The sequence below is a fragment of the Xenopus tropicalis genome, chromosome 8, assembly GCF_000004195.4.
Source record: "Xenopus tropicalis strain Nigerian chromosome 8, UCB_Xtro_10.0, whole genome shotgun sequence".
NCBI lineage: Eukaryota > Metazoa > Chordata > Amphibia > Anura > Pipidae > Xenopus > Xenopus tropicalis.
Window position 1 is genome coordinate 71,013,371 of NC_030684.2, and position 9,058 is coordinate 71,022,428.

Sequence of the window (9,058 nt, forward strand, 5' to 3'; positions counted from 1 at the left end):
TCTCCCACCAGGAACTCAGTTTTTATTGTGTCCTCGCAAAGTCAGGAGGTATCGACAAGGCCTTTAGGTAGGCCCAACAAAGAAATATGGCAGTCCCGGTCCCAGGGGTAGGACCCGAACCAGCATTCACTGAATTACGGAGTTGACCCCGCTCGGGACACTACCAGTGTAACGGGGCACCAATACCCAAGGGGATGAGTATGAGGTTCCCTCTAACCTCTCCCCGTCGCACCCCACGACGGCAGTTAACACCGCCAGTAGTAGGAGGAGAGCGACACTGCCCCAGCACCAAGCGTTGCGCCGCACCGCTTATCACACTCCTCTCCCCAAACCCCTATTACGGGGTAGGGACAGCAGAGGTGGGTACGGCGAGTGGGGCAGCCGCAAATGTGCAGAGCGCGACGCGCGCCTTACAGAGATTCGCGCCATATCTGCGCGCGCAATCTCGCGCCGAACAGGAAACTTCCGGTGACGTACTTCCGGGTAAGCGTTGCGCCGCATACGCACCAAGCCTGAGGCCATACGTCATCCTGTTCATTGGCGCCAAGGACACAGACGGAGACGGACGCAGCGCTTGCGCCTCTCCACCGATTCCAGTACACAGAAGTACTGGCCACTTCTCCTCTTCCCTTAATATCCGCTCCTACTCACACCAGGTATCAGGGTTTTTAGGAGGGATCGAGAGGGATATAATAAACATGTCTGAAGGGAAGAGGGACTCATTATTCCTCAGGGGGGAGAAGCAGAACACTAAGGTAATGTTCTTTGCATGTTCTATTTGCAAGACAAAATTTAAGTCTGGGCAGAAGGACCCAGTCTGTACATCCTGTAGCACGGCCAGCTCAGCAGAGGCCTCCGCTCCCGCGCATAGCCCGGCCTTGCCGGCAACACCAAGCATAGGGGAAAATATGCCTGAACACTCCGCAGGTCCCTCTGCATCTGTGGACACGGGTAACCCTGCTGCGCCAGCATGGGCAATATCCTTATCCCAATCACTGACAGCACTACAGGGGATACCACTTTTGGCATCATCTCTAGACAAGGTACTAGAGAAGCTTTCGTCTCCAGGCACCCCCAAGAGACAGCTCAAGCGCAAAGCAGCCGCAGTTAGTGAATCACACATAATACCCGGCTCACCCTCAGATTCTGAGGAAGAACCCCTCAGCGAAGGGGAACTCTCACCCTCAGCATCTGAAGGCGAGGATTCCTCAGCCACGACAGATCATTCAACAAAGGTGGATGACCTGATCACAGCAGTAATGGAAATTCTGAAGGTTGAAGAGACCACTTCAACCACCAAAAAGAGCAAGGGCCTATTCCGTAGGTCGGCGGATCATTCCATTGCTTTTCCGGTACATGAGCAATTACAGGCCATTATACAGGAAGAATGGAATACACCTGAACACAAGTTTCAGGTTACCAAAAAATTTGCTAAGCTTTACCCCATCCCTAAAGAGGAGATGGAGAAGTGGGGTAGCCCACCAGCCGTGGATGCTCCCGTGTCACGGCTCTCTAAGAGCACCGCCTTACCAGTCGCAGATGCTTCAGCATTTAAGGACGCGACGGATAAAAAACTAGAGGGTTTCCTTAAAGCCATTTATACAGCAGCAGGTGCCGCACTCCGCCCAACCATCGCTATGGCATGGGTGGGGAGAGCACTGGAGGCCTGGTCAGACCTTATCCTCACGGGCATTCGAGAGGAAATACCTGTGGAGGATATAGAGACCTTAGTCCTACGCATCCAGGAAGCAAGCTCCTACCTAAGCGAAGCTTCTTTGGACGTCCTAAAAACAGTAGCACGCTCCTCAGCGCTGTCAGTGGCAGCACGCCGCGCACTATGGTTACGTCTCTGGTCTGCAGATCTGAGTTCAAAAAGGTCTCTTACATCTCTGCCCTTCAAGGGTTCGCGCTTGTTCGGTGAAGAACTTGAGAAAATTATTTCTCAGGCTACAGGGGGTAAAAGTACCCTATTGCCGCAAACGAAAGCCAAACACAATCCCTCGACAGGAAAGAGGAGGTTTTTTCGAGGCCAAGGATTTCGCAACTCCAAGAGTTCGTCACCAACCAGACAATTTTCTCACAAGGGAAGATACAACCCAAAAGGCAAGCCCACATGGCAGCCTAGAAAATCCTCAAACAAGACTCCCCGTGACAAGCAATCTTCCACATGACTGGCCGACTGGATCACGGACAGATCTGCCAGTAGGGGGAAAGCTCCAACACTTTACGGAAACCTGGGCAAGAAACATAGCAGACCCCTGGGTGGTCGAGACCATCTCGTCAGGGTACAAACTCGAACTTCGACGCATTCCCCCAGCACGTTTCTTCATGTCCAGGGTCCCAAAGGAACCCATAAAACGAGCTGCTTTTCTGTCAATCGTGGAGGAACTGCTTCACTCCAACGTGATTATACCAGTCCCACCATCTCAACAGTTCACAGGTTTTTACTCAAATCTGTTCATAGTTCCAAAGAAAAAAGGAACATTCCGTCCAGTGCTCGACCTCAAACATCTAAACAAATGGATTGTTTATCGGAGATTCAAGATGGAGTCAGTGCGCTCAGTAATCCGAGCAATGGAACCGGGGGAATTTTTGACATCTCTGGACATGAAGGATGCGTACCTTCATGTTCCCATATTCCCTCCTCATCAAGCATATCTTCGATTTGCCTTCCAGGGTCAACACCTTCAGTTCACCGCCTTACCCTTCGGGCTCTCATCGGCTCCCCGAATTTTCACAAAGATCATGTCTACAATGGCAGCCCACCTCCGAGTCCAAGGAGTGTGTATCACTCCATATTTGGACGATCTTTTGATAAAGGCTCGATCGAGCCATCAGGCGGAGAGGGACCTAACACAAACCATGCAGACCCTACAAGGATTTGGATGGACGATCAACAGACAAAAATCATTCCTGATTCCGTCTCAGAGAATGCCCTTTCTGGGGTTCATATTCGACACCCATCAGGGGAGGGTACTCCTACCAGAAGAGAAGGTACAAAGACTCATATCACTGGTTCAGGAACTAAAGACAACTCAAAGACCATCGATTCGCCACTGCATGAAGGTACTGGGCGTGATGGTATCGTCGACAGAGGCTGTTCGATTCGCACAGTTTCATACCAGGTCACTTCAACAATGCATAATATCAGAGTGGAAGAGGCACAAGTGCTTGTCCCACAAAATAGACCTCAATGCCATAACAAGGAATTCACTGGAGTGGTGGACAATACCAGCAAACCTTTCTCAGGGACGGTCGCTGGAGGAACCAAGGTGGCAGGTGATAACGACGGACGCCAGCTTATCGGGCTGGGGAGCAACCTTCAAGACTCAGATTGCCCAGGGACTATGGTCCGAATCGGAAGGGACACTCCCGATAAATATACTGGAAATCAGGGCGATTTTCAGAGCAGTGGTTCACTGGGAGGATCAACTAGTGGACCAAGATGTAAGAATCCAGTCGGACAATGCTACGGCGGTAGCATATCTGAACCGGCAAGGAGGGACAAAGAGCGTTGCAGCAGCAAGCGAGATAAGCAAGATATTTCGATGGGCAGAGACAAGGGTAACCCAGATCTCAGCAGTTCACATTCCAGGAGTGGTAAATTGGGAAGCGGATTATCTAAGTCGGCACTACGTGGATCCCACAGAATGGGAACTGAACACAGAGGTCTTCAACTACATCACGACAAGGTGGGGTCAACCAGACCTAGACCTCATGGCATCGCGCCACAACCGCAAGACAGACAGATTCATAGCAAAGGCAAGGGACCCGCTAGCAGAGGACGCGGATGCGATGACAGCAGAATGGGTGTTCTCTCTAGCATATGTATTCCCACCAATAGCGATGTTACCTCGCATTCTAAAGAGAATAAGACAAGAAGGGGGTACTTTCATTGTCATAGCACCGCATTGGCCAAGGAGGTCGTGGTTCACACCTCTAATGAATCTATCAGTAGAATCTCCCATAAGATTACCACAACGACTAGATCTTCTGAGTCAGGGTCCCATACTACACCCCAATCCAGGAATGTTCAATTTGATGGCGTGGAAATTGAAAAGCTAATCTGGACCACGAAAGGTTTTTCGTCGGATGTGGCACAAACCATGCTAGAAGCCAGGAAAAAGGTATCTTCCAAAGCATACCATAGGATTTGGAAACTGTTCATGGAATGGTGTGTAGATAGGGACATATTTTACCAAAGGGCGAAGATTCCTACGGTTCTTCAGTTTTTGCAGGAAGGTCTACAGAAAGGGCTAAGTCTAGGGACTCTTAAGGTCCAGGTATCTGCTCTGTCAGTACTTCTACAGTCGCGACTTGCTCTTCAGGAAGACGTAAGGACATTCTTACAAGGCGTAGCTCACATCGTACCACCAGTGAAATCACCAGTTCCACCTTGGGATCTTAATGTGGTCCTCTCGGCTCTGATTAATTCCCCCTTTGAACCATTATCCATCGTGGAACTACGATGGCTTACTTGGAAAGTGGTGTTCTTGATGGCGATTTCTTCCGCCCGCAGAATTTCGGAACTGAGTGCGTTGTCATGTGAATCTCCATACCTCATCTTTCATGAAGAAAAGGCAGTTTTGAGAACGGTGCCCTCTTTTCTACCAAAAGTGGTATCACCCTTTCATCTGAACGAGGAAATAGTGATTCCCTCATTCTGTAGCTCTCCCAAGAATGATAAGGAGACCAAATTACACAATCTGGATGTAGTGCGAGCTCTGCATACATATGTAGACCGCACAGCACATTTTCGCAAGTCAAAATGTCTCTTTGTCATCCCGTCTGGCAGCAGAAAAGGACTACCGGCGTCTAAGGCCACGATCGCTAGATGGATTAAGGAGTCAATACGACAGGCATATATTTCCCTGAACGAGTCTCCTCCATTTCAAATCACAGCCCACTCTACAAGAGCAGTCAGTGCTTCATGGGCTTGCAGGAACATGGCATCTGCTGAACAACTGTGCAAGGCGGCAACCTGGTCCTCTGCACATACTTTTACGAAGTTCTATAGATTTGATACATTTGCCTCCGCCCAGGCGGCATTTGGGCGCAAGGTACTACAAGCTGTAGTATCTTAAAAGAGAGTTATTACTTTTCTTACCTTAGTTATCTGTTTTCTCCCTCCCTGTTAAGGGGACTCTTTGGTATGTCCCCATGGTTCCTGTGTCCCCCAGGACGTATGAGAAAAAGGGATTTCTTTACTTACCGTAAAATCCTTTTCTCTCTAGTCCTATGGGGGACACAGGACCTCCCTCCCGGAAAACAAGGGAGAGGTTCTCTTCTTCTCAGCCAAGTTTATTATGGTTAGTATATTAGTTTGCTCGGTTCTTGTTACATAACTGAGTTCCTGGTGGGAGAAGGGCATTATATAGGGGAGGAGGAGGAGAATTCAACTCTGTTTAAGTGTCCTGCCTCCTGATGGGAGGGGATTTAACCCCATGGTTCCTGTGTCCCCCATAGGACTAGAGAGAAAAGGATTTTACGGTAAGTAAAGAAATCCCTTTTTTGTCTTTTTTTTTTTTAAATACAGGTCTGAATCCTATGTTTGCAAAAGTATTCAATATTTAATATTATCTAGAGCAGTGACTTTGAAACTTTGATTCTTTCGGGTGCAGGCACAGGTAGGAGGCGTATGGCGCTATTTTCGGCAAACGATTTTCGGCTTGCCGAAAATATACCCCATAGGTTGTGTGTGGCATCAGCCTTACACGCAACTTGCTGCAGGAAAAAGTGCAAGGTTTTAACCATCATATTGTATTCAGTGAGTAGGACTTTTCTCCTTTCTCTGCATTTGTCCAAGGGGAAAGTTTATTCCCTAGGGACCAGGTTAGGAATGTAGCTAATTGTGTAGCTTTATAATATGAGTATATACAAGCAGTCCAATTCCACCGGTTTCTTTTAGTCTTGTTAGTGTTCCATATGCCACTTTGGGGTGTCAGTGTTTCCAGTCTTCATTTTATCCACTGTTAGAAATATCTACTGGTATTGTTTGTTATTTTGTAAAATACCACTAGTGCGTTGTAACAGATTAGTGTTAAAAATGTAATATATATAATTTACTGTTATTAATTTTAAACATAGAAAGTCATCCAAAAATCTTTATTGTTTGAGGTTGTGTTACGTATAATAACACAATACCTTGTGGCTGATACCTTGTGGTATGAAGTAGATACCTCAAAGCCTATTATATCAGGATTTTGTCTAATAGCAATTAGTATCTAGGTGAATTATCACTGTTTATAAGGGAAATTGGTCTGTAGCCCGAACAATCATGGGGATCTTTACCAGGTTTGTGATTGTTCAGGTATAGATGAGGGTCTATTTGAGAATTAAATAACTGTAAAAGGGTCAGATTTAATATTGTAGAAAATGATTTATAATAGTTGATTGTAAAGCTCTAGGTGGAATTAATGTGTATAATGTATTTATTCTGCAGAAAGCTTTATCATCCCTGAGTAAACAGCCCTCCGTTTGTTTAAAATTGCAGCTACCATTTCAGCTTGTTCTTCATAGCTTCCTGTTTGTTGCTTAGCTGTTATAGCTCAGATCACACATTCCTAAGGGTGGGGGGAGTGAGTTTTATGAATTCTTATGGGAGGGGGAGCAGGAGAAGGGAGAGAGGAGAGAGCTGAACAGACTCTGGCCATGTAAAGGATTTTTCTAAAAAAGAGGAAGTCTAAGGGCTCTGGCACACGGGGGAGATTAGTCGCCCGCGATTTAACTCCCTGTTCGCGGGCGACTAATCTCCCCGAGTTGCCTACCCCTGCCATCCCACCGGCGAACATGTAAGTCGCCGGCGGGATGGCAGACGCGGCGGCGCGATTTCGCGCAAATCGCCGAAAAAGACTCGCCCCCCTTATCAGATGGGGGTCAGACAGAGCTTAGGAAGGATTTTTCTGAAACCAGGAAGTCTGACACAGAAGATCATGCATGCAGAATAGAAGGAAAGAAATGTGGTGTTTCTTTTCACTGAGGACTCAGAGCAGCAGTTGTGTAGGTGTTTATGGCTGTATTTATATAGACCTTTCTGATAAAGCTTACTTAGTTTTTACCTTTCTTTCTCTTTAAGAATCCCTGAACTAGTTATTGCTTATTTAACATTTCAAAATGTGCACAAATGAATTGTAAAACACATAATACAGCACACAACTATTTATTAAAAAATATATACATTCTTATATACAAATGCATAAAATATATACAAACTGTTTCAACAGAATGAAACAAAATATTTAACAATATATTATATCTCCCTAAATAAAGAAACATCTATATTGATATTTGGAAAGAAATTATCATTATAGATGAATATTTAACAATATATTATATCTCCCTAAATATACATACACATCTCTATTTTGTTTGAAAAGTCAATATTTTAGTTTGTGTGTGTATTTATTTATTATACTTCTAAAATCTTTGCATATAAATTAGTGACTGTACAAATTATTATTTATATTTACACACACACACACACGTGCACACATATGTATTACATAAGGGTATGCCAAGGTGCCTTTTTGGTGGATAAAAATGTAGTAGAAATGAGAAGCAGCCTTATCGCTGAACCATTTCTGAATGTTAAGCTATGGTAAGAACCAAGTGCCCTAGGCGACCCGGCTGGTCACCTAGCCCCCTCTTGGGAGGCAAGTAAGTGACCAGTGGCAGTGGAGGGACAAGGGGCCGGACTAGGTAGAAAAAGAAGGTACGTACCTAGCTGCCCCCCATCGTTGCACCCCAGGCACTTGCCTCTTCCGCCTATCCCTAATTCCGGTCCTGGCTATGGGCATCTGTGAAGCAAGACAACCACTGGATCTATTGGCACTGCAATGGTGCAAATGTAGTGACTTGTGCAAAATGTACATTATATCGCCTAGACCATGCACAGACTGAGATTCATAAATGTTGGTTAAATAGATGCAATAGTGCTTGTGTAGCTTGTACTGCAGTCAGTGTGCAATAAAAAAGTGTGCAATAAAAAAGTTCCATGATTTTTACGCTTAGGAAACATCATTATGTCTGAACAAGGCAAACCAACCATTGTTTAGCGCCATAAAGTTTCCCATTGGACTAGGACTATGGACGGAAACATGTTATTTACTTTTTTTTTTTACTTTAAACCAACTATGAGTCAGGTGGTGTGGGGTGGGGGGTAAACCCCAAACAAACGTATGACTATTTTAGCATCAGAAAACATAGCTGCTGTGATTCTTTCCACAGCCCATGGCACCAATAAGTTATAGCACCCAGCTAAAACTGAATTTATCATTTAGGTTCTACCAGTGCTGCTTCAGGGGTCCTATCTGCCTGAGGCAGCAAATTTGATGCCGCCACCTAGTGCTTAGCTTTTTTGCATCAGATTAAGGCAAAGGACTGCATTGCTAGTGCAGTAGATGCACCAGAAGAGTGCATCTACTAGAAGAGTAAAAATCAGAATTTCAGCTCTTTAAGTTACCTGAAGTGGTCAAACAGCCCCCCACCAGCCAAATAAATAGTAACTGTCAATGGTATCTTACAGCAACACCACAGATTGCCAGTTCAAGCCTGCTTACTCCCCACTCTGAGGTTTTGCTCACTCTTGGAGAAAGCAAGCTACCAGGACCAGAGTAGGCCACAATAAGCACTGTGCACTGGTCCTTGCATGCTGCCAGACAGGTAAAGTGATAAAAGTTCTGCTGTGGCACAAACTAAACTCACTGCAATGCAGCAGAGTAACGGGCCCAATATCTTGGTGTATTCGGCTTTCTAGAATAATACATTAATATGCATCTCTGAGCAATATTGTAAAATAATCCTAGTCCCACTTTGTTCAAGTGGCCTCTAGTTTTCTGTATGCACATATTTTACTAACATCTGATCCATCATTCACTGATCTGTTTAAAACTGAGCAAAGCACAGTGACAAAACTAACAGATCTCTTTACAAAAAATACATATTGAATTGAGCCCTCCTAAGGCATCAATACTCCTGGGTCCCCAGCAGCTGCCCCCATTGTTACACCCACACGTGCCTACTGCACGCTCATTCTAATATCCCAGCACTTCAGTCTGAG